This window comes from Maniola jurtina, chromosome 9 (assembly GCF_905333055.1).
Source record: "Maniola jurtina chromosome 9, ilManJurt1.1, whole genome shotgun sequence".
NCBI classification, from domain to species: domain Eukaryota; kingdom Metazoa; phylum Arthropoda; class Insecta; order Lepidoptera; family Nymphalidae; genus Maniola; species Maniola jurtina.
The window spans coordinates 8,733,071-8,759,335 of record NC_060037.1 but is presented as its reverse complement, the minus strand read 5'-3'; positions in this window follow the sequence as shown (position 1 = coordinate 8,759,335).

The window sequence follows — 26,265 nt, the reverse complement described above, 5'->3', positions numbered from 1 at the left end:
GACGTATTATTTTACTTAGTAAATCTACTTATATCTCTTTCACTACCAGCCAAATTTGAATAGAGTGAAAAATCACTGAAACCAACTTCTTTTCTGGTAGCCACTTATCCAACTAATCAATCAGGAAAGTTTTAAAAGTGTTTAGTAGGTTTTCCTGGTAGTATAAAAAGAGATGATTAAAATTTTTGCTAGATAATAATGTAATTAAAATAGTATTATAATTAATTATTATTAAGTATTAGTCATGATTAGCGGCTAATATTCTTTTAAAAAAAATATCAGTAGCATTTTCTTAATTGTTAAGCTGGCCAAGAAAAATCTTTGTTGGTCCAAAGAAGTTTAATAGTTTGCGTTTTTCAATACCTAAATGTTGAAATAAAGTATACAATGTATAGACAGTGTAGCCTCTACCTAAGTTATGAAGTGTCTGTGAACTACATGCTACCAGGTTGCGCGGGCGTTTAAAGATGCAACGGCCAACGAGATTTTTCTACTTGTAATTTGATAGCCGCACCTTGTTTGTGCTGATAAAGCTTGAAACACATAAAACGCGCGCCGGTTTCTGATCACAATGGAAGCATGTTAGTAGCTCCTATAAACTTTTACAAGGAACTGCATATTCACTGCTCAACCGTGTGACCGCCATGAACCTATACCTAATGTGCTTCATGTAATTAATGTCAGCCTTACCACAGACTACGGTCTATCTGGGCTGGTATATTACAAACACCAGCCTCAGGATGCTACCAGTGCTTAGATCTTCAAATGTGTGGTGTAAATATTCCCTTAAGTCTATTAATTGATTTGGAAAATCCCTATACTTATTTAAATGTCTCTACAAGTATGCATACAGCGCCATTTTCACATGCAATTGAAGCGCATCAACCTAACTAAAATGCATTGCAAGCACGATGCTCCCTAGCCTGGTTAACTTTGCATACAATCGCAACACAGTTTCTAGCAATATTCATTAAAAGAGCGTTAACTGCACGCAGAAAAATCGTCATGTACAAGACTTTTACAAATCGTAGATGCATAGTTTCAGCATGTTCTGACGTATAATTTCCGTCACGCGTTCTATTTGTCTCAACCTTAACTACAGAGTGAAATCACCTTTGACCTAGCTTTTTAACGATCTTTCTTTCTTTCTCTAAATCTCATTAGAGAGAGTCCATCCCATAAGTTTCATACATTACATATTATAAGTAGCTTACTCCGATGTGTGATTTCTAGTAACCGCTTATCATTCCTAGGTTATTGATTTACGTTGCATTTGCTCGTAATCTCAGATATAGATTAAGATGGAATTCATCTAACCTCATATCCCTTTCGGGTCCTATCCCTAGTTGAAACTCTACGCAGTATTGTACTGATGCCTTTTGCTTATATACTGACCAATTTTATCTAAAAAAATATTTTATTTTATAAGTTTTTTTTACCGCCGACCCAAAAAGAGGAGTGTTATAAGTTTGACGTGTGTATCTGTGTATCTGTCTGTGGCATCATAGCGCCTAAACTAAATGAACCGATTTTAATTTAGTTTTTTTTTTTTTTGTTAGAAAGGTGGCTTGATTGAGTGTTTTAGCTATAATCCAAGAAAATCGGTTCAGCCGTTTGAAAGCTCTTTTCTAGTTACTGTAACCTTCACTTGTCGGGGGTGTTATAAATTTTTAATTTACACTTGTTATTTTAAAAAACAAAATACAGTTTATTTTTAGAAAGTCCGTTTCAACGTTAAAATAACGGACAAAAACAATAATTTCTCATGTTTCAAAATCCGTTCGCATATCACACACCTACCTACCTAATTTGTGATTCGGCCCACGCCCCGTGTCTCCAAGAATGCATTAAAAATAATATAGCTGCAAGCCTTTTTTCGCACGGGAAATATTATGGCATGCTAAAGTAATTGCTGTAGGTACCACATTGCTAAAATTATGATCTCATGTTTGCTGCCTTTAAGGCGATTGTATTAGAGACATGTAGCGCCATCTATTGACGAGTGGACGTTACTTCTGATAAAATAAGCGTGGACTTTTTGCGCTAACCCCTTTTTTCTGCGATGTCATTCATTTTTAGGGTTCCTTATAGTTTCGTCTAGTCCATCAGTCTGTGTGTAAGACTAAAAGAAATCTATTATCACTGAGCATTTATAACTAACTGAAACATAATATTTTAATTTAGAACAAAATCGGGGAACCTTCTGAAAACATTAAAAGCATGAATCTTTAAAAACAGAGTGTCTTTAAAAATCCGTAAAATTCTAGTATTTAGTTTGCTAACCATTTAAAATTACCGATTTGACTAAAAAGTAGGTACCTACGTCAAAGATCACATTTGTGAATTTCATTCCAGCTTCCTTACCTGTGCCCTTACTGCGCGAGCGTTTTGACGTTTGATAAAAAGTCGCTGATTTGACTTGAGTCATCATACCTATTCGGGATGTCAAAGGTTCGATCGAGTAGACAGAAGTTTTAACCACTAGTCTATAACGGCTTACATAAACTTAAATGTTGTTTAGGATCATCTTATAGGAACATAGCACCGTGCTGCCCAAAATCGCTATTTTAATTTACCCATGCGAAGAACAAAGGGTTCCTCGTTTTAATCAAGGAGTTCCGTGGTTGGAACTTTGCAAAGTTTTAATATGTTACGTACTGAGTGTGAACCTTTGAACCCGGTACCCACCCTCCGTTGAACATTTTAAACATTTAATTGGTGATTATGTAAGCTTGTGTGGTCTTCTGCAATTCAATTGCGCCCGTACCTTTCAACCTACTAGTAAGTATAATGTATATATTATACTTACTAGACATTCATTGCCATTTTTTATTTTGGTGAACATAATAGAATTCTATTTTAATTTGGGATAGTAAAATTAATAATACAAACTAACAAAACAATATTTTTAAACCTAAAATAAGTTCTTTGTTTTAGTAATCTTCAAACGAATAAATAAAGAGGAGAGAAAAATTACATGTGCGGGAAGGGCTAATCTCCTAATTAACCTTATTATTCTTGGTGCAGTCCATGTGCAATCTGTGTTTCCTACCAATTACAATCCGGTTATCTTTAAAACAAGAGTGGTATCTCCAAGGTCAACATGTCCCATCTTAGGCCTCATCATCACTTTCCATCAGGTGTGATTGTGGTCATATTGAATTTTAAAAAAAGCATACGTTTTCTGAAAAACGTTTCAGAAAGCGCTTTTAATCTTAAATAATAAAACAAAATAAGTTAATTTTCTTTATTATCTTATTTTGTCAGTAAAAATGAAGGCATAACCTAAGATACCTATACGGGAAGCAGTAACCTACTGATGTGATAGAGACGTGCGTTGTTCGTAAAGGCATAAGCATAAGGGCGAGCCCTTGGTTGAAGGGAAGAAGACACGTACGTTGAGATGTACGTTGTAAGATTATGTCATTACTTAGAAGCTGAATGGGATGAGCCAACCCACGCGCAATTAAGAGACAAAAAATGTGAAATCTCTCGGTTTCCTACTTTTTTATCCGACTACAAAAAAGAGCTATATTTTGAAATTAATATATTTTTTTCAATTAAAAACTCGCCTATGGCTGCGACTTTATCCGCGTGGACTACGTTTTTATCCCTTTTTTCAGAATTTTCAAAAATGTCTACGTCTTGCTATCTGAATGCCAAACAGTCCAATCCGTCCAGCAGTTTACTGTGCGCTGATAGATCAGTCATTCAGTCAGTCAGTCAGTCAATCAGGCAGTCAATCAGCTTTTCTTTTTAACCCCCGACCCAAAAAGAGGGGTGTTATAAGTTTGACGTGTGTATCTGTGTGTCTGTGTATCTGTGTATCTGTCTGTGGCATTGTAGCGCCTAAACGAATGAACCGATTTTAATTTAGTTTTTTTTGTTTGAAAGATGGCTTGATCGAGAGTGTTCTTAGCTATAATCTAAAAAAATTGGTTCAGCCGTTTAAGAGTTATCAGCTATTTTCTAGTTTTCTTGTAGAAAAGAAGGTTAGATAACCGTTAGGTTCATAATATTATGTCAATAGACAAATGTCAAGCTGTCAAGATGGACGTTGCCTAAATACATAATTATTTATTTGAAAATGATGTTTTGGAAAACTCAGATACTTTGGATCGTCGGGGGTGTTATAAATTTTTAATTTACACTTGTATTATTATTTATTTAGACATGCTAATCAGAATTGTGAAAATAAGTATACACTTTTTTTCCTATGTACTCGTACTTAACTGCACTGGAAAACTGGACGTCGAACTTAGGCGAATTTTCTAAGATTCGCGGTTAAAACCCATTAAGATAGATATACGAAATCAACCGCGGCGATGGCCACATTATTTAATTTGACTTGCCGTATAATATTTTAAAATAATGCTTTAATTACTATAACTAATAACAAAGTATTATCTCTTGAACCATAGAGTTGTACTTAATTTGGATTAAGATGCGGTTTTAAAAAATATTATTGCGGTTCAGAACCGTTCGGCGTAATTTTATCATGGGCTACCTAGATTTGCGTAAGTATTTTGAATTTACTGCATTCAAGTAGTTTTGTTTAGCCGAGTTTCTTGCTGGTTCTTCTCGGTAGGAAAGGCATTCCGAACCAGTGGTAGATGCTTTTGACGATTCAAAAGAACTTGTAAAAGTCTAATTGAATAAAAATATTTTGAATTTTGAATTTTTGAATTTAGAATACTAAAAACGCACTCTCTTACTATCTTGCGAACTGAAAAATAACAAGTAAATAAGGCGAAATTAATGGTCATTCGATCTTAAAATTGAGACACACATAATTCCAAAAGTTCACGAAGCCCAAAATAAACAACGGACAAGACAGGTAACTAACTAAGCAAGAAATTTCGTTTATCTACGAAAAACAAAGAAGCAAATGGCCATTTCGTTAAAACTAGTGCACGTGCGATGAGCAGAACGGACGAACTTATTACACGAGATAAACATCAGTTAATTTTATTCTACGCGTAAACCTTTGTTAAGGCGGCCTGTAACGACCTCTTTAATATTAAAGGCACGCCCGCTACTGGTTGTGACATTTTTTGTTTCCTACGTTTAATTGTTACTGCTGCTATCGTGTGCATCTATGTCTTCATGGGAACGGGCTGTGTGTTCTCGGCAATTTGGCCGAAAGCGACAATTCGTGTTTTCTTAGTAATGAACGAGATAATAGCGTGATTGTGTGACGAAGCCGTTTTTAAAGTATTATAACCCTTTTTAATGTTCTTATTGTGGTAAGTTTGTTAATCTACCATTAGGCTAAGCTCACATTAAAGACTTTTTATTTCAAGGCTTTTTGTCCTGTCTTCCTGCAAACTGCATTAATGTAACACCATTTAGATGGTAAAACTTTTCAATATATAGGTATATCTTTGATTAGAGATAATTATATACCAAGAGGACACTCGCAAGATTCACAGGAAGAGCAAGAGCCGCCAGAGTCACAAGAACTGCAAAGAACTGTAAGAGGCGCATGCAACGCATGTTCACGCAACAAAAATGTCTGTAACACATTTGGCCGTGCCTCACTGTCAAAGGACTAAATTCACTAAAATTTGTTGTTTTCTTTTTGATCTTTTGCATATAATATAATTGTAAGTTTTGTGTTATCGTGTTTCTTGTAAGAGTTGGTGAACTTACGGTAGTGACATAGTCAGTATTGACAAAACCCTTAAAAATAGGTTTGACCGCATCAGTTAGATCAAAGAACAATGACATCAGCAAAGGTTGACGCTGAAGTGAGCTCTACTTACGAACTTTTACAGCGCGCTTATGATTCTGACGGGCTTGCTTTCGACAAGCAAGATAAAAATTTGACCTCAGGTGCAAGGACCGTCATCGCCCGCTTAATAATTTCTTAGATCGATGCGATATCACCTTTACATTTTTTAAACAAAACACTTGTAAGTGAAGGCAGTAAATTTTTTATGTTATGCGATCAGTCGTTAGTGTGGTCTTACTTAAGTAAGGTAAGTTAGTTAATCTACTCTTAACATTGTATAGTGAAACGTCTTTATAGGCAATTTGGCTGCACGTGAAACATACATAGTACGTAATTTTCTCACAACGCCGATCTGATAAGTTGAGCATAAAAATTATTTTTAAGCGCTCGTAGGTATGTTGATATTTAAAATTCATTACACGATTTTGCTGTAAATAGTACAAAACGAGTTACAATCCGTGTTTGTCTGTGTATTCACCTATAACTTCTAAAATCTTTAGGGCATTTAATTGCGGCTTTTACATTTAGACTATTTCACGAACTAAAGTTTTAAATGTGCCTATACACATTGATAATGAAGATGATTAAATTAGATGCATAGCTACTACATACCCTATGACCCATAGAGTGCCACCGATCACCATGTATCGTCCATGATCACATTGTAATCGTCCCACCAAGCATCAATACCAAGGTTCATAGTACTTGCTTAACAATACATATTTTCTTAAATGAAAAGAATAGAACATACTTACTTATTACAATACGAGTAAAGATGCGTTAACGCAGCGTAAAATCTAGCAATGCTTCTCACCGACTAATGTAGTCAACGTTAGTGCTATGGAAAATGCCAAAAATAATGCCTACCTAGGTACCTATGCGTACCTAGGTATAGGACGTTATCATACAACACTGGTGTTACACACCCTTCCAGAACAAAAGCACTTAATATTCGCGTCAGTCGGGCGGCACGCTGCCATGCTCTAATATTATTCATGCCATTTGTATTAGTTTCAAACGAACGGTTACCAATATCATTTAAATGCTAATTCAATAATTAAGCCGAACCGTCCGTAACGCGCGCTATTGATTCGATACCATTGTGTGGATTTGTATTATCTGTTCGTCTGTATTACGTTAGTGTGGCCACGCCCTTATGTAATGAATTGAGGAACTCAATGGCGCAGTGGTGAGCGCTGTGGCCTTTTGAGTGGGACGTCCTGGGTTCGATTCCCAGCAAGAGCAATTGATAATTTCTAAACTGTCTCTGGTCTGGTCTGGTGGGAGACTTCGGCCATGGCTTTATCACCACGCTACCAGCAAAGCCGTGCAACCAAACGATTTAGTGTTCCAGTACGATGCTGTGTGGAAATCTATAAGGAGTAGATATGGGCTTAAAACTGCCATATCCCTTCCAAGTTAGCCCACTTCCATCTTAGACTACATCGTCATTTGTAAGATCCACCAGATGAGATCGCAGTTGGCTAACTTTTATTGGAATAAAATGAAGATTTACAATTTTCAATCAACTTTTTTGTGAGAAAATTTCAAATTATTTTCAACCGTAAATAATTAAAAAGTTAGAAAAATCTTATAAGCTTTTCTCTCACCTTCTCGTTCTAGCTACGCGCGGTATCTTCTATCGCGCGGATCTTTCTTACGAGGTCCATTTAGATAGCGACCATTTTTCAGGTCCATAGTATTGGCAACACGCACTATTTGAAGGCTAGACTTCAAGCACTGAGGATTTTATCCATACTATACACTATAATATTATGAATGTGAAAGTATGTCTATCTGTCTGTCTGTTTGTTTGCGAGCCTTTCACGGCCCATCCGTTCAACCAATTTTGACGAAGTTTGGTATTGAGATAGCTTGCATCCCGCGGCAGGGATACAATACGTAGGCTACTTACTACTTACTTACTTACCGAAAAATCAAAGAGTTCCCACGGGATTTAACAACCTAAATCCTAAGTCACGGGCATCATCTAGTTCTAAATAATCTTTTTTTATTTACCTATTAAATTCGGGTGAAATCGCGTGCCGCAGCTAGTCAAATTACAATGCCAAGTAGACACAGATAATATAAACAGTTCGCACAATAATGAGTCGGTACCAGTCGTGTTCGTATTCATATTCATTAGGACGAAGGGCTCGCCTGATTGCACAAAGAGCTCACTAATTTGTTCCCGTGACTGCGTCCGCACTTAATATATTTAGATTCGTAATAAGAGCTAAGTTGGGAAATGTGATTGTGCTGAATTTTAGATTGGCTATTGAATAGTATCTTACTGGTAGACGTAACTCAGTTGTAGTCTGTTGACAACTACAAGTAGAATGATAAATTGCTCGCCTTTGATTAAATTAGTTGCTTAACTTAGGTACCTATGTATGTTCACTTAAATGTTATAATCGTTTATTTAATTTTATATAGAACTATTGCTAAAAAAGGAAGGCAATAACGTAATGAAATCTGCAAGCCTGAGAGTTCTACATAATATTTTCTAAATGTGTGTGACGTTTGCTAATCTGTACCTAGCCCAGCCTGGTGGACTATGGCCAAAACCCTAAACCCTATCGAGATCAAATGGATAGAAAGGTAATACATGATTTTCAGATGACTGCCAAAAAATGGGTGTACACTGTACCTACCTAATGTTTTCAGTATGCCTGAACAGATTCGACAGAAGGTAGGTATGGGATATCGTTTGAATCCTTATAATATTATCATCCCAACTGACATTGGCTATAATTTTTTTTTAATTCAATGTGAGATTTTTTTATTTTATACTTAGTTTTTCACTTTTTTACTTAAGTTTTGTTAAATATCTACAAAATCAATTTGCTAAAAATAAATTTCTTACCTAATACGGATAAATAGGTACGCAAGTTAATCAGCAAAACGAAAGGTATATGAATATTAAAGATTACTAAAAACAAGTTTGACAGCGCAGGCTTATGTAAACGAAGCAGCGAGGGGTGGTAATTTACATGAAAATGAATTGTTTACAAGAGAAACTGTTTTGTATTCTTCGCTCTACACCGATATTAAGCTACCGTCGTGAGAAAATACATACGTGTGAATGATTATAAATTGTCGCGTTTTTAGAAATAATATGAATTCAAGCAGTTAAGTAAGTAGGCAAGTTTACATAAACGCTGCTAGGCGGCATTTACTTGATTCAAAGCTACAGAATACATAATTCTAATTGATTAATATATTGTTTATATGAAACAAGATGATGTCCGCGACTTCGTCCGCGTGGATTTAGTTTTTTTTTTTAAATCCTATGGGAAATCTTTGATATTCCGGATTTAAAAGTCGCCTACGTCAATTTCCGGGATGCAAGCTCTCTATAACTTTCATAAAATCGGGTAAACGGATGGGCCTTTGAGAATCTCGTGGGAACTCTTTGATTTTCCGGGATAAAAAGTAGCCTATGTCCTGCCCCGGGATGTAAGCTAGCTCTGTACCTTTCATCAAAACTGGTTAAATTGTTGGGCCGTGAAAAGCTAGCAGACAGACAGACCAACAGACCGACAGACACACTTTCGCATTAATAATATTAGAATAGAATAGAATAGAATTATTTATTTGCATAATGTGTGTATAGATAGTATTAGTATAGATTATTTTCATTAAAATTTTGATCACTTCGCCTTTATTTATCTATTCTTTAAAAATATGTTCTTTGCTATCACTACTAATACCTACATGCATATATTTTTGACACAAGAATAATCTTTTTTTAGAAACAATAGTTATTTTACATTACAACTAGATGATGGGCGCGGCTTCGTATACAAGTGAATTTTCATAAACTTTTTTCAAAAAACTTGATTATTATCTTTATCTCCTTACTAATAAGCACAATCATCTTTCAGGTACATGCGAGATCATTCCTGTATCATACACCTTTTAAACTAGATACCTATACCTACCTAGGCATAATTTGCAAAACCTAATGTACCCACTACGTGTGCTATCGGTCGCTCCTTCCATTAGCATATTCCACTGATGCTAGACTCAAAATCCATTTAGAAGCGGCTGTTATGTGATATGACACCCCGATATTATCACTACTGCATACAAGTTGGTAGTAGGTGAAACTGATGCACCTGTGTCAAAGAAATTACATTTCTTGTGATTCTAAATTACCTGGATATTTTTGGTTCAAGATAAAGTTTTACTAATAACAAGGATTTTTAAAAGTAAAATATTGATGAAAAGTCTTTTATTACATTATCTACATAATAATCTTAATTTTAATACATACTTACCCTAAAAAAAACATATCTAAATGTGAAAGTGTGGATATTTGTTATTCCTTTACGCCATACTCACTGAACCGATTTGGCTGAAATTTTGGAATGAACATAGCTTATACCTATTAGGGCTATACCTCAGGATCAGGACATAACACATAAGCTACTTTCTGTAGCAAATAGTCTTGAAACGACCGATAAATCAAGGTAATTAGGCAATAATTTAGGCATACTTAGCTATTGTTACAAATGCGACATAAAATGGTTTTGGTCAGAGTTGTTCTCTTTTGAAAGAAATCTCGTAAACGGATCACCAAGACACAGCTTTATATTAATTGACTGCATTGAAACGTGTAATCACTTAACCCCCACGATCGTCCCGATACTTCACTTAAACGACAAAATTGTTACAATCAAATAAAATACGGGACCTATCATACCCATTAAAGATAAAGGCCACTTCTGACTCAAAATTTCCACGAGGAATTTCACTTGTAATTAATACAACTCTCCAACGGAAATATCTACACTCCATCAAACTCGAAAGGCACAAAGGCAATCAAACGGCACGAAACGGCGGTGGAAATTAAACAGTGCAAATTCAGCCCGGGCCCGAATACCCGAAATTCTCGGAACAAGTGCCCGAATTACCCCTTGCCTTTTAACCCTTCTTGTCATTTGAAGAACAAATTAATCATCATCATTTACATGCAGCAACAGTAGCGAGATTTGTTTCTACGATTATGTCACCCTCGCTTGTTAGTGTCGGGGCGGGAACAGATTTTGTGGACGTGTTCTAATATTTTCAGATGTTAATTGAGGATCGGGAGTTGTGATTCTTGTTACTCATTTAGAATTATTTGAACAGATGAAAATCTTAATTAGGGTAATTTACATATTAAAAATTGTTATTATAATTTGCACGGTATCGATACGTTTAAATATTATTATGTTTTCTTAATATCCATAATATAGGTACAATTAGTGTACATTCAAAATTTATAACACCCTGGACAAGTGAAGATTACAGTAACTAGAAAAGACCGATTTTCTTGGATTATACTTAGCTAAGAACACTCTCGATCAAGCCCACCTTCCAAACAAAAAAAACTAAATTAAAATCGGTTCATCAGTTTAGGAGTTACGATGCCACAGACAGATACAAATTACAAACGTCAAACTTATAACACCCCTCTTTTTGGGTCGGGGGTTAAAAATCAAAAATTATAGGAGAAGGTATGTCGACAGCTGTAAGAGACCTTAGGTACTTAAAGGTAAAAGAAATAATGTTTTTGAAAAATCTGCTCTAAAAAGGCTATTTTATTTATTTTATTATTATAACAAACTTGATGATGTTTGTTGTAGAATCTGAAATGCCTATAACATGGAACCTGACTAATTTTATAAGATTTATAAGCAGGACGTTCGATGATAATAAATAACTCAATCATCCGTTTAAATGTTACTTGTAGATGAGATGTAGATTAAACGTTTCGCCGATTTATATTCAGATTTATTTATAATGTTAAATGCAGATTTAAACTTTATTTTTCCTATAGGTATTATCCATAAATAGGCTTACCAGCTACACATACTTTTATACTCCTAACATACGTATTATCACCCTTTTTGTTTGTTGCTGCCATACCCCTTCCAGGTTAGCCCGCTTCCATCTTAGACTGCATCATCACTTACCACCAGGTGAAATTGCAGTCAAATGCTAACTTGTATCTGAATAAAAAAAAGGTATGACTATTTATGATATATTCATATAATAAATCCTAAAGTGTGTTGGCTTGTTGGTTTATTGGCTGGTAATGTAACTCAATAAAAAAAGCAGTAGCACACGCTGGTTACTTATGAATATAGGAATGTCTGGTAATAAAATGACATGTCGTTCCATACTAACCTTACATCAAAAGCCAAATATAACGACGCCTAAAGGCCATTCGCAAATGGGCAGCTACAATTATTACGTTCATTTAGATTTAACACACGGTCCCCGGACCACGGCGGTGATGAAGGGTTGAATGCGTAACGAATGTACTCTCATAGAAAATTAGTATATTAATGAATTTAGTTCGCATGTTTTAATAACTACGCGATGATGGCATTGCTTTTTAACTAATGCAAAAATTTAAATCAAAATCAAAAATTAAGCTCTATGTAATAGGCCCTCATTGCATGCCTAGGTATAGTTAAATCATTATGAGGTTTCTTTAACAGTTTTTTTGAAAAATCAAAAAGAAAAAATCCTGGACAATTTTTTTATTTAATAAATAAAAAAGAAAACTAACTCTACTGTACCTAACCTACATCGTAGGCAAATATTTTGAAGCCATTTTGTAAAAAAAATATAACTAGGCTTAAGACGGAAAAAAAAAAAGTTGTTACTTTTTTCTATTGTTGTTTTAGCAGAACCTACCTATTTATTGCTTTGGTACATAAAATAGAAGGACATAAAGATTTGCATGCGAATATCAATCGATTTCATCTCAAAATAAGCGTCGCGGAGGAAAATTTTCATCGGTTCATTAGGCACCCCTCCTCGGTGCTGATTTAAAGGAAACGATTGAGAAAGTGTTTGCAGTACCCCTAATATTCGAGGATTAACACCACCTTTTAAAATCAAAGACGATATTACACTTTTCATTACACGGTACCTTCCTTCCTACACTTAAGAAGGTATTCCTGGGTTTTTATCCTAAGAGGTATTCGTTTATTCAGAGGCTCAAATGACCAGAATTTGAATAATTTAATAGCTATTTAATAGCTAATTTCATAGTCTCAATAGCTCAAACAGTAAAGGAACGAACTGAGATCCCGTTTTTGGGAATTTAAATCACAGTTGGATTGAGTAATTTAAATAAATCCAAACTAATTCATGCTAATATTATAAATCCGAAAGTGTGTCTGTCCATATTCTGTCTGCCTGCTAACTTTTCACGGCCACAGGGATAACTTTCATCCTGGGGTCAACATAGGCTATTTTTGTCCCCGAAAATCAAAGAGTTGCCACAGGACTTTTAAAACCCCTAATTCTATGTACTTATGAGTAGTTAACACAAACTTTATATTGTAGAGATGGCAAAGATGTACAATCTATCAAGATTAGGACAGCATCATCACTTACCATCAAATGAGTGCGTAGTCAAGTTAAAAACCTGTCATTAATAAAAGAAACGTGTTCTCTTGTTAATACAGAATTTATTACCTTACCTTAGTTTAAACTTATTCGTCGCTATTGTTCCCCACGAAATGACTGGAACAATACGCTCATAATTTATTTTTCGATGCATCCCTCTCCTACGGCAGATAAAGTCGTGATAAGGAATGGTAACTAAAATAATAAAATAAACCGTGGCCCTCTGTAGCGACATATTTCATTAATAACTAGCGAGCCGCCCTGGTTTTGCGCGGGGAGCAGTCTCCGTAGATTTGATTTTCGGTCGCCAGATATTATAACCCCCGACCCAAAAAGAAGAGTGTTATGTGTGACGTGTGTATCTGTGTATCTGTCTGTGGTATCGTAGCTCCTAAACTAATGAATTTAATTTAGTTTTTTTTTGTTTGAAAGGTGGCTTGATCGACAGTGTTCTTAGGCTATAATCCAAGAAAATCGGTTCAGCCGTTTGAAAGTTATCAGCTCAAGATTCTAGTTACTGTAACCTTCGCTTGTCGGGGGTGTTATAAATTTTTAATTTACACTTGTTACAGCATGTTCCGTATAATAAACACGCATTTTGCATTTTGGTACAAAACTAGCTTATGCCCGCGACTTTGTCCACGTGGACTACACAAATTTCAAGCTCTATTTTACCCCCTTAGGGGATGAATTTTTAAAACTCCTTTCTAAGCGGATGTCTGCGTTATAATTCCTACTTAGCTATCAGCATGCTAAATTTTAGCCCGTTACGTCTCTCTCAAACTACTGGACGCTACCCTACTGTTAGCTGACATCGCGTAGACGCGAGCATTCTGTTAGTGGTCGGAGCATGGACAACTAGCAGTGTTGTATAGGAACGGTGTCGTGTAAATGAGCTACGCCTTTAAGTTCCTTCGAGAAGTAGTAGGTAATCTTCTCATTAAAACCAAATAGTGTACTGGACACCATTCGTTAAACAAACACCTCTCCATTCTAGAGCATAATATGGAGAGCAACGAGACATCGAAACACTTAGGTACCTATTGCTTAAATGCAGTTGTGTATCTGTCCAACATTGGCTTTTCAGCAACACTCCTAAAAAGTCCTCGCCGACCTGGGTGGTCTGCTATATTCTAGAGCTGCATATTCTAGAGAGCAGAGAAGACTGAGTTCGGCTGGCTGGAGTGAGCTCATGTACAACGGACAACTACGTCAGAATACGGAAGAGAAACCCAGGGTAAGGAAAATGAAGAAAGCGTATACCTACTTACCTACAGACAGACGTAGCGTAAGGACTTTGTATAGTAATATTATGTAGTGAAGGCAAAACAAACATCGAGGTATCATACGGACTCACTTCGCAGTGTCCATACGTTACAGAGATAAAACAAAAGATTCGAACCCGTTGAATTTATGCGTTATCGGAGACTGATGCTGGGTGGAACAATGGGCGATCGTGGCGCCCCATGCGGCGAGCGACAAAAGCTGGAATTACTTATAACGTTTATGCGAGCTTGCAGCGACATCTATTATCAAGTAGTATCAGTATTTAATAATTATGTAAACTGTGTCATCTTGAGATACTTATTACATTTTAGACTAGCAGTAGTTAGTTACTTCGCCCGCCTATTTGAAGATTGTAAAATAGATTCAAATTTTGATCTGCTTTGAAATCAATTCTACGCTATTATATAAACAAAATTAAATATTGACGTACTTATAATGTTTATTATCAAGAATAAATGACTATGACTATGACTAAAATAGTACAATTATTATTATTATCCAATAAAAAATTGGATCAGTTATTGTCGGATCATTTATTTACCCAGTCTGTTAACATTTTTTGTAATTAAGTGAAGAGGTACAGTTAGCCACTTTATCGTATGATTTTAATCCATACTAATGTCATAAATGGGAAAGCGGGTCCGTCCGTCTGTTTGTTACCTTTTCACAGCACGTTTAACAGATAACTTGATACTTATGGCGATTACACACTGCGTAGAACTATTTATACGCTAGTTTATACACTAGCTCCGACTTCCGTCATCCGAGTTCTCTCCGTCATCCGTGAGAAAATCTCTGATGTGCCTCGGATTCAAATCGGAAATATGACGTAGATATGTCAAAGATGTCCGATGAATAGCTTGAATTTGGATCAGAGATCGGATTATTGTGTAAGCAATATCCGAGTTCGGTCCGAGTTTTTTATAAGTATCCGTATTTTCACGGACTCGGATCGGATGAGTGCGTGACCGCTCTTATTCGAGTAGGTACCTACCTAGTACAGAGATTGCATTCCGGTGAAGGTTATAGGCTACTTTTTACTCCAGAAAATCAAAAGTTCCCACGGACTTTTTAAAAGCTAACTTTAAACAATTTCAATAAGTAAATCTTTGGCGAACACACTGAAGGGTAAAGAAAATATAAAAGTATAATTTGTACCAAAAAGTTAAACAAGAAACACCCTCCCAATGGGTGAGCGTCGAATTTTGCCAAAAATATTCATAAGCTGTCATCAGGCGACTGGACCTACGCCAGATGCGGCGAACCGACGACAAAATATTTCGCAGCAAAATACCTACTTACTCAACTAAATCACCCTGCCGCTCTTTAAAATCACTTTTGAGAAATTGAGCGGCAATTCCTCAAAAAGTTTACCCCGAAATTAAGCTTCCAAACTTCATTGGAATTACGAAGAAAGCTTCTTCGTGGTTATGACAGGTAGATATTTCTTCATCGCCAAAATTATATTTACCGACTGTGAGTATAGAGCCCTGGCAACACGCCCACTTACTTAATTAAGTCTAGAACTTTCCGGAAAATTCCAATCCGTCTCTTATTTCACCGTTACGAATAGTTCCGGACTTCCGTACATTTCCCTAAACGCACCATTACAGTCACTGGCCCGTTGCTCCGTTATTTATGCCTCGCATTAAAAACAAAATGATATGCCTTCGACGCTGAAAATCTAAAAAGAATAAGCAATAAAACGATAAAACCCAAATCTGATACATACTAGGGCCGCAATCTCCCGCAAGGCGTGCGAAGGGGATGGAGCTATACATCCTCGAAATGAATGCGATGCTACTGTTTCATCTCTCACCTCTATCGCCAGGCGATCTCTGAAGCGTCCTAACTCTTCCAGCAATAAAAGAAAACTCGACCTTACCTCCAAGATTTAAACCTCCAATATCGAATGCAGATTACAACAAATGGATTTGAGATTAATATAGTACGAGTGCCACCCCCGTCTCATACCACCCCATTCGACGCTCAGCATTCAAATAGGAATCGAACGGATGACCAAAACATAATATCGTTGGAAGATTCAGCGGCCATAAATCAAATGAGAAATAATCTGTTTCGGAACGAGATAGTCGCGATCATAAAAACGCAAAACGTTTTCTCTGATTGAAATCGTTGCGTTACGGGCGGCTTTTTACCAAGCGTTATTTCCTTTTTATTTTCCTTGATGTATAATCAATGTGTTAACGGATGGTCGCCAAGCGAGGGCTTCGAGAGTAGATTTGCCACACAAAAGATTCTGATATTGAGTTTCAAAGTAGTTTCTCTTTTCTTCCTTTATGTTAATGGCACTTTCCGCGACTCTCGGTAATGGTCTGTGTGAATAAAAGTCGTTTCAGTTAGAAATATGTAACCCGTTGACAATAGATTAAAAAGCTTTCAAAACAAACAACCAACGTTAACCCTTATTTATTGTGCTAAACAAGTGTTGAACTCATAACTTATCAAATTAATCCGAGAGAAGCGATTAACCCGTCAAATTATAATTTCAAAAATTCGATAAAATACCCAACAGATTGCACCACATGTGGTCAACCTGTCCCATAACCGCGGCACATGCCTACCTTCCACAATTACTACTTAAGCAAAAAAACACCTTAAAATTCTACATCATTTCAACTGAAAATAAACCTTTGGAACATGACAGAAACATCAAAATCGTGTGAATGATATTTGTCGTGGATCGGGCCATCTGTTCCGGATGATAGTTATCAAAAAATTAACAATTTGTTTAAAGCAAATGAAGCGAGGTCAAGTCATCGATAAATTATTGGGACGTTTAGCGATGCCTTTAGACTTTAATGTTCACCGAATGTCACCTTTCCTGTACGAAGTATGCTCTTATCTGCTTAATCGGTAAACGAAATTTTAATATGTTTTTTATTGGAAGTCCCATGCGCCGATGGACAGCTGTCTCGCCGTGAGCGTTGAGGCTTATAGTCACAACTATACAATATTTACCGAATGATAAATCAACATTCAATTATGTTGTTTTCATTTATTACTTATGCATATTAAAATTTTATTGGTACTTTAGTGACGACTACTGGGATATAAAAGCGGTGATAGCCTGTGGTTAAGACTTCTGCCTGCTATTCCGTCTATCCTGGGTTCGGTTCTGGAGCTTAGTTAAACAGTTAAATACCACTTGCCTACACAGTGAAGGAAAACGTCGTAATACATATCATTGGATTCAATTTTTTAATAAAAAAAATGCTAAAACTCGCTTGATTGTTTTAACGAAGCCCTTTGTAAAGCAATAACGCTAAAGAAAAGGTAAAGTTCTCACCCGAGGTTACAGCTAAATCAGAAACGTTTTACTACACTTTCTTTTACGACTTTCTAAGAGAATTTCGCCGGCATTGTGTTCGTGATAGCTCTTCATTTAGGTGTCATTAACAAAATGATATATTACGGCGAATAAAAATCGAAATTAACCAACTTTGAGCCCCAAATAGACAATCGCATGTTGACAACTAATTATCAAACCGTTCGCTTCCGAACTTTTTTTTGTATCGTGACTCTTTGAACAATAAATCTTGGCCTAATGAGATATTTATGCGAGCCAGGTCTTCTTGTCAACGATTAATCCTTTATTCTGAAAAAAATACTTACCGTTTCGTTAACATCAGCTTAGTAAACACTGGATATGCTAAGATAGAGATCCTCTTGTATTTTTTTTAACAATTTTTTGCTTCTTTAAATAATGATTACATTTATACAAAATATTAAGAAAATTACCTATTATAAATAAGCCCTAATTTGAAAAAAAATAATAAAACATCGTTGCCAAGTCAAAAAACGAACTAAAAAGAAAAAAAAAACACATTTGAAAATCCTTCATCCGCGTGGGGGGGGGTACGTCTCGGTTTTTCAAAAAGACTTTGATTTTCCAGAAAAAAAAGTAGCGTCCAAAAGTATCCGACTCGGGATGCAAGCTATCTCTGTATCAAATAGATGATGCCCGTAATTTCATCGGTGTGAATTTAGGTTTCTCAAACATCCCGTGGAAACTCTTTGATTTTCTGGGACAAAAGTAACCTTGTCAGAAGTTGGAGCAAAATGTCTTTCCTCGGGATGCAGCAGCTGCAAGCTTCTACCAAATCAGCTAAACGGATGGGCCGTGATACATAGTAGCAGACATAGTATTTTTTTCGCATTATAATATTAATAAGTATTGATGAGGTATTCAAGGAAATACGTTACATATTATAGCACAGTCTAATAGATAGGGTTTTATGATGATTTATGATGTTTAAAGCTAAGAGTTCTTAATTAGGTTGTTATTTAAGTTATCACTAATTTACTCCTTACCAATTTTACGTAAGCTTAGAGTTTGGCTCATCTAGTAAAAAAGGCTTTTGATATACTGAATTCATGATTTAAGTCGATTCTTTATTTTACATTCAAAACAACTGCGGATGACGTTTGGATATTAATCTTGCTTAAAATTATTCACTTTCCTTACTTAGACTTTTCTGCGACGTTTCATAATTTGTGACCTACAGTTATTTTTTGTGAACTCACGAAGTACCTATGTTCTTATTAAGGAATGAAATTAAATACAGAAATTATTTTCTCATTTTCAAATACTCATTTTTAGGGTTCCGTACCTTAAAAGGAAAGCGGAACCCTTATAGGATCACTTTGTTGTCTGTCTGTCTGTCCGTCCATCCGTCCGTCCGTCCGTCTAGAAAACCTATAGGGTACTTCCCGTTGACATAGAATCATGAAATTTGGCAGGTAGGTAGGTTTTATAGCACAAGTAAAGGAATAAATCTGAAAACCATGAATTTTTGGTAACATCATTGAAAAAAAAATTAATATATGTTAAAATTTTCAAAGTAAGATTACTATACCAAGTTGGGTATCATATGAAAGGGCTTTACTTGTACATTTTAAAACAGATTTTTATTTATTTTTATGCACAACAGTTTATCGTGCAAAATGTCGGAAAAATACCCGAGTACGGAACCTTCTGTGCGCGAGTCTGACTCGCACTTGGCCGGTTTTTTTGTTATTTTTTTCGATTCACACGATATGGCCAAATTTTGCGAAGCAAGCCGCTAGATCTGACTGACTGACGCAAGACTGGTGTGTGGCAGTCCCTACAAAAGACCTATGCCCAGCAGTGGACGTCTATCATTTGACAATGATAATGACGATGATGATAATATACGGGTCACCGCCTAGTTTAACCACGCCATACAAAGACTAGTCCATAAACAGCTTGTCACTTTTAATTTTAAAAAGCATGCAGCATTCAAGTTGAGTGAATAAAATTACACAGCTGATAGTTTCAATTATTGTAGGGTGCATCTGATTAGCCGTGCTTAATTGCCGTTTAATAACCGTTTAGTATACAATCAGTAACAATCAACTAGATAAATATCTCGTGACTTTTTATATTGTCGGCTATAGTTTAGATAGTTTATTTTTCTTTTTAATAAAGGTTGTTTTTATGATTATAGATAAATTATAACTAAGTCCCCAAAAAGTATGAATAAAAATCCTATAATATTGGTGCCTTCAAAAGAAGAGTGAATAGGCAAGCAACTTCTAGGTAGGCGCGCTCCACCTTAGCACGGTAATATTCTGCATCAGCACCTGCTACTTGGTGTAATTACAGTGAAGCGCAAGTGAATATCGTTAAAAAAATCCAGTAGAAAAGAGTGTGTGTATGTCTGTAATTTTTCCACGGATCAACTGCTGAACTGAACATGACGAAATACACAGAGATTGCTTGCACCTTGGAAACAGACAGGATAAGTAGGTAGGTACATACTTTTTATTCAGGTAAAACAAAGTTTTCCCACAGGATACTTAAAAACCTAAAAACCGTATAGATGAAATCGCGGGAGGAGAAAGGGGAAATGAGAGAAGATGGCTCTAGATTATCTCCCGACAGTACCTCCAGATCTTCATCGCTGGCCCCGTAACCAGCATGCGGACCGGAATTAATGGTGTCCTGTCCCACGAATGATGACGTTGTCTTAGCGTAAAAAGTAAAGTAGGTACGGTCGGCCTCAGAATTCGAGTAGCAATTCCGCGAAACTATTTGCATCAAAACCCTGTTGCACTTATCAGCTTTTTCTATAAACACGCCACACACCTGACGCATGTGCATAACCGTGCCACGCGAATATGATCATTAAGGTGTGAAACGACTTACGGCCTTAGACTGTGCCTAGGTGAGTGTGGTTAAAAACAATTATTTTTATTGGTCTCATTACCGGAGCGTGCAGTGAAGCAGAAATCCTTTAATTAGCATCGATAGGTAAATAAATAACTGTGCATAATGCCTGTTAACACACTGCCATATAAATTGTGCAGGCGGTCACCTGTGACCGTTTTTATGGCTACAATTATGATGTTATCGCTAGTCCTCTGTTTTAATTAATTACTAGCAAACAGTGCCTACCTATTTGTGAGTCCTAGATAAGATAAACGTAATCTCATCAAATAATGCGCAAAGTGCACTTTGACTACTACCTAAATAACAAATTATTATTTGCACTTACCAAAATTAAAAACAGAAAAATGACTAAGTAGGTAGATGATACCCGCGAATTAGTCCGCATGGATGCCTCCCCAGGATGCAAGCTATATCTGTCTGAGTAAATTATTCTAGATCATAAATTCATCAATGTAGATTCAGGTTTTTTGACACTTCCGTTCGTAGTAACTCTTTTTACGGATTTTCCGAGCCAAAAAGTAGCCTAAGTCCATCCCAAGAATACAAGCTATCTCTTAACCGAATTTCGTCAAAATCGGCTAAACGGGTGGACCGTAAAAAAGTAACAGACAGACCGACGAACACACCTCTGCATTATTTTACAAAGTTAGATGGATTTGCATATTATAATCTTTATCAATTTCTAAACTAGGTAAAGCTTTAATTAATATTCAAAACAGGTGCGGTCTACTACGAATTAAGTCACTTATTCTTCGCAGTTAGAAATCTCGATAGCCGAATAAATTCTCGAACTAAATCCTCTAACTCGAGCAATTTATGGTAGAGATGCGAATAATCAGGCCGGTGGCAAATAAATCTCGAGCCATTTGTAAAATAGGTGTACCTAACGCTGGCCCGTGTCACACTTGGAAGTAGCTTATCCTACTAGACTGTATGGAGCCAATAGTTTTCTGGAAAAGGATTTTGAAAATACAAATTAATGCTCCTTAAAAAAATGTCGCAGTTGTGGTCTTAAAAGTGGAAGATTCAAGGTTTTACTCTAGTCAAGGACATTAGGTCTATATATAGGTTTTTGTTATTACTAAATAAAATTGCCCCTGGGTTTTCTGGATGAGGATTTACAAGTAGGTATATTTAAATAAGATAAGATAAGCTCATCATCAAATGACAGACGTCCACAGCTGCACATAGGGTTTCTTGTAGGGACTTCTACACTCCACGATCTTGCGCCGCGTCGCCCAAATCTGAAAATAAATTGTTTGATATAAATATTTGAACCCTAAAGGCAAATAATATGGGTAAGTATTATGTAAAGTAAATAAAATAAAATAAAGCTCAGGCAACCCGATAAATCCCCTTAAGCGTCCGTAGCCGCGAAATTTTCTCATATAAACGTGTCATGAACTCCACTCTACTCTTCTTCACACGAGCACCGAAAAATAAAACCGCGGTGTCGCCTCCCGCGGAATTTTAATAGTTCACACTTCACCCCACTGATATACAATATTGGAACCAATAAGATATACAGATCTTTTGTAAAGGCGTGATAGCCTAGTGGTTAGAGCGTCCGCCACCTTTTCAGGAGGTTGGGAGTTCGATCCGAGGCACGCATCTCTAGGCTCTAACTTTCCGGATAAGTATACATATGAGTTTTAAGCAGTTAAATATCACTTATTTTAACGGTGAAGGAAAACATCGTGAGGAAACCTACATGCCTGAGAGTTCTCCATAATATTCTCAAAAGTATGTAAAGTCTGCTTATCTGTACTTGGCCAGTGTGGTGAATTAAGTACCTATAACTTAAACACTTTTCTTTCTGACCCATGTTGAAGTAAGCCTGCTAAGTATGTGTGGATGGTATCTAAGGGTTAATTTTCAATTTCAGAACTTTTATAGACAAATAACTTAAATCTATAGGGTATTTATATCTTAGGTTTTGTGTTTTAATAGTTCACCCCTTTCCTATCTGAGCCGCCGCTGCCTAATGTATTTGGAATCTGTCTTGGGGCTTTATCTATTGGAAATTGTTTGGAACTACTGAAAGTACTTTTAAGTACGAGTTATAAATCCGCAGTAAGGCTATGGGCTAGTGCAACTCTGCATGGGGAGGTTAGCCCAAAACAGTTAAGTGGTGCTATTTAAATCTATTTATTTATTCCTTATTTCGTGGACTACAATATCAGGCACTGGCAAACAAAAAAACACTGTAATAACATTTCTCTTTTTCTTCAAACCGAACGATTTTATACACTGTATACAAATCTGAACTCTTTTCTAAGCAAAACGGCCTACAACTATTCTAAAATAGAGTCCAGAGTTCATGATTTGGATCACTGAATACAAACTTGGACTCATTTTTAAGTAAAACGACCTAAAACTTGTAAGTTACATAAGATTTTTCCTCCATAGATCATATAGGTATGTATGCAAAGTCTAATAGATATAATTCTGAATGATAGTTATAGGTAACGACCTATGAAAATGGCTATAAGTTTGTCGACACGTAAACTTAGGCGTTAGGTTGATAAAACTTTCCAAAATAGGTATTGTTAACGTCAATAACCGTTGGTTTTCTCATAAAAGTGTCATGGCCTCTTCACACACTCGTACAAGCTCCGAAAATTAAACCGCATCTCTTCGCTCACGGAATTTTTAATAAGTTTGCACCCTTCATTCGGAACTGTCACTTCCTAATATATTTGGAATCTGTCTTGAATTTTTATCGGTTGGGAACAGCTTAAGGCAACTAAAAGTTTTATAAATCTAACATAAGTAAGAATTTGATATTGATGATCAGTAGGTAAATCTGATCTACAAGTAATACAGATCTATTCGTATTTCGTACCTATTTACTTATCTATAGGTGAGTCATCATTCAGATCATTAAGTAAAACTTAATGATCTGAATGAAATAATCCATTTAGGTACTAGGCGTGTGCCCGATGGGATTACTCATAATGCCAATATCCCTTATTAAAATCCTTTATCCTTTTTGCGCATATATAAGTACATATACTTAGGAATAGGCGCATGTACCCAAAAAATATTACCCTCTTTCTGGTGCAATATCTAGACATTTCATGATCAAAAGATTGAATATTTGACAAATTAAATAAATACCTATTTCATCGGGCAAGTGTAGATTCACCTAACTTCTAAGGCGAACACAATTAAAATTTAAACCACTTGTCCAATTTTCCCTACCTCCCCCTCTGTATCGTAGACGGGCTTTATACGAATCTCCACGAAAATTCACATTAATATTAAATGGCTTGGAAAGACGTGGTGGGGGGTGGAAGGTGCAATAAAAATGGGCGCCGATGATACAGTTGGTTTTAAATTGAATTTGTTTGTTTTATAATGTTATTTACTTACTGATACATGCCCTAGAAATCTTTGAAAAGTTTCAAAGTCAAAGCCAAAGCCTCATTGTACTTAGGTAGGTAGGTAAACTTTTTGATTGTCAATCATTGAATTTGTAAGAAAACAATTTTTTTGATGTAATGTGGTAATAGATAATAATAGATAATACCTAAAGGTTAGGTGATATACTAATTACGCAAACTTAAAACTAAAGCTTCTTACGAGGGTTCCAAATGCGCTCGGGTCTGAGAAGGAGCCCACAACGAACTCAGCCCGATTATGTTTAAGATTGACTTCACGTCTTTATTAATAAAAGATAGGCTTAGGTATCTGCTTTCTATTTAAATGATAACACTTCAAGTTATGAACTTTAAGGATGCGTTTCCACTGAAGCAGAACGGAGACGTGTAGGTACTTTCGACCAATCAGACTATTGATGACGTGAGCCATGACGCGATAAAATTATCACGTTATCTCACAATAACCTGATGTCTCCATTGAAAAAGTCTTCTCTTCACTTCGCTTCCATGGTAACGCAACTTTAGGGCCAGCATCCTTGCGGGATACATCACGCCTTCATACTTTTGGGTATCTAAAGACATGTTTAATTTAAGTAAGACTGCATGCATAGGTACATGGATACAACTGACGAAAGATCCTTTTACTTCTTTCAGTTTTACCAGTTAGAGGCCATACATAACTACTAGGATTATGATTAGTTTGAAATACTTCGAATATGGCAATGTATGGTAGGTATTAGGGATATTGTAATATAACAACGTAGATCAAGAATAAAGTATTGTAAATAAAGATTTTGGTATAAAAAAATAAAGAAACCTTTAAAATGAAACAACCAAAAATAATCCATCATCAAAATAAAATAACACAAAACAGCTCCTAACACAAGACCATTATTATTCCGGGTTTCATACAAGCAGATTAGGTTACCGGAGCTATCAACTATAGAAATGTCAACCGAGCCATTTCCCTTACAAAGCGCGTCGTACGTGTTTTCCTTATATTAACTACGTCGCACTATCCCCCTTTTCCCCCCAATAGTTCCGCCATCCAATAAGAGATGGCGCTAAGTTAAACTAGCACCGGTGCTCTCTCTCACGAGCAATTTACTCCTTACACTAATTAAAAGCGAGCGAGAGAGACCCCGCCTACATCTGAGAACAAATAAATGGGGGGGACGAAACCCACCAATCAGAAGGCTTGATTATTTGTAATTAGAACGCAGTCTCTTCCTCCGTTCGAGATGACCAATGGGATTTAGTATTTAGCGGCACGTCTTTCGTGTTCGAGAGAAAATTCTCTTAATTATGACAAATTTCCGATCCACAAAATTAATGGTGGGGATACTGAATTAATTTTCTCGTGCCACTGAATAATATTGCCTATTTACTTAAGTCTGGAAATAACTTTGTTTTTTCATACAAAACGGTTCGTTTTAATAATAGCTTCTCAGAAAAGGGGTAAGCCTCTTTGCATAAGTAAATAAAATTGCGAACATGAAAGTAAGCGTAACTCGTTATGAATAACAATTCTAATTATTATGAAAAAATGTGGCTTCAAAGCTTCTTCCAATAGGTAGGTACCTACTTATTCTTATTTAAATTACTTAAGTACATAATTATGTAGATAGGTACAGGTATAAGTACCTAAATGGTCGCTAATTACTTATGAGCCTTAAAACTTAAAAAGCACGAGGATTCCAAAAAAACCACAACAAACTCATCCGGGAAAGAAAAGAAAAGTCCGAGTCACTCAGCGGAAGGTGGAATAGACCAGAGATAGCTTGAAGCATCCTGGATGCAGGATAGGTACTTATAGGTACTTAGCACCTATACGGAATCTTTGTAGGTAAAACCTAATTTCACAGAGACGAAGACGCGGGTAAAAGCTATCTAATAATACCTACTTATAAACGCGAAACGATGTCAAAAATGCAATATCTACTTACTGTTATGTCGGCAGATTAAATCTAGACTAGATATAGATGTTATATAAAATTCATTGTTATCATAAACGCGAACACGAATATAATATTTATAAAATCATAATAGATACTCCATTTCTTAATAACAAGAAAAATGTATAGTTCCCGTTCCAACAAAAACTTTCTCATTCCGTAGACCATTGAAACAGCACAATCACGAAGAAAAACTTCGAGAATCAGAGCAACCACAATGAGAAGTTCTAGCTGCCAGTTTGCATATAGAGATAAAAGTGGGGAATATTAATGGGA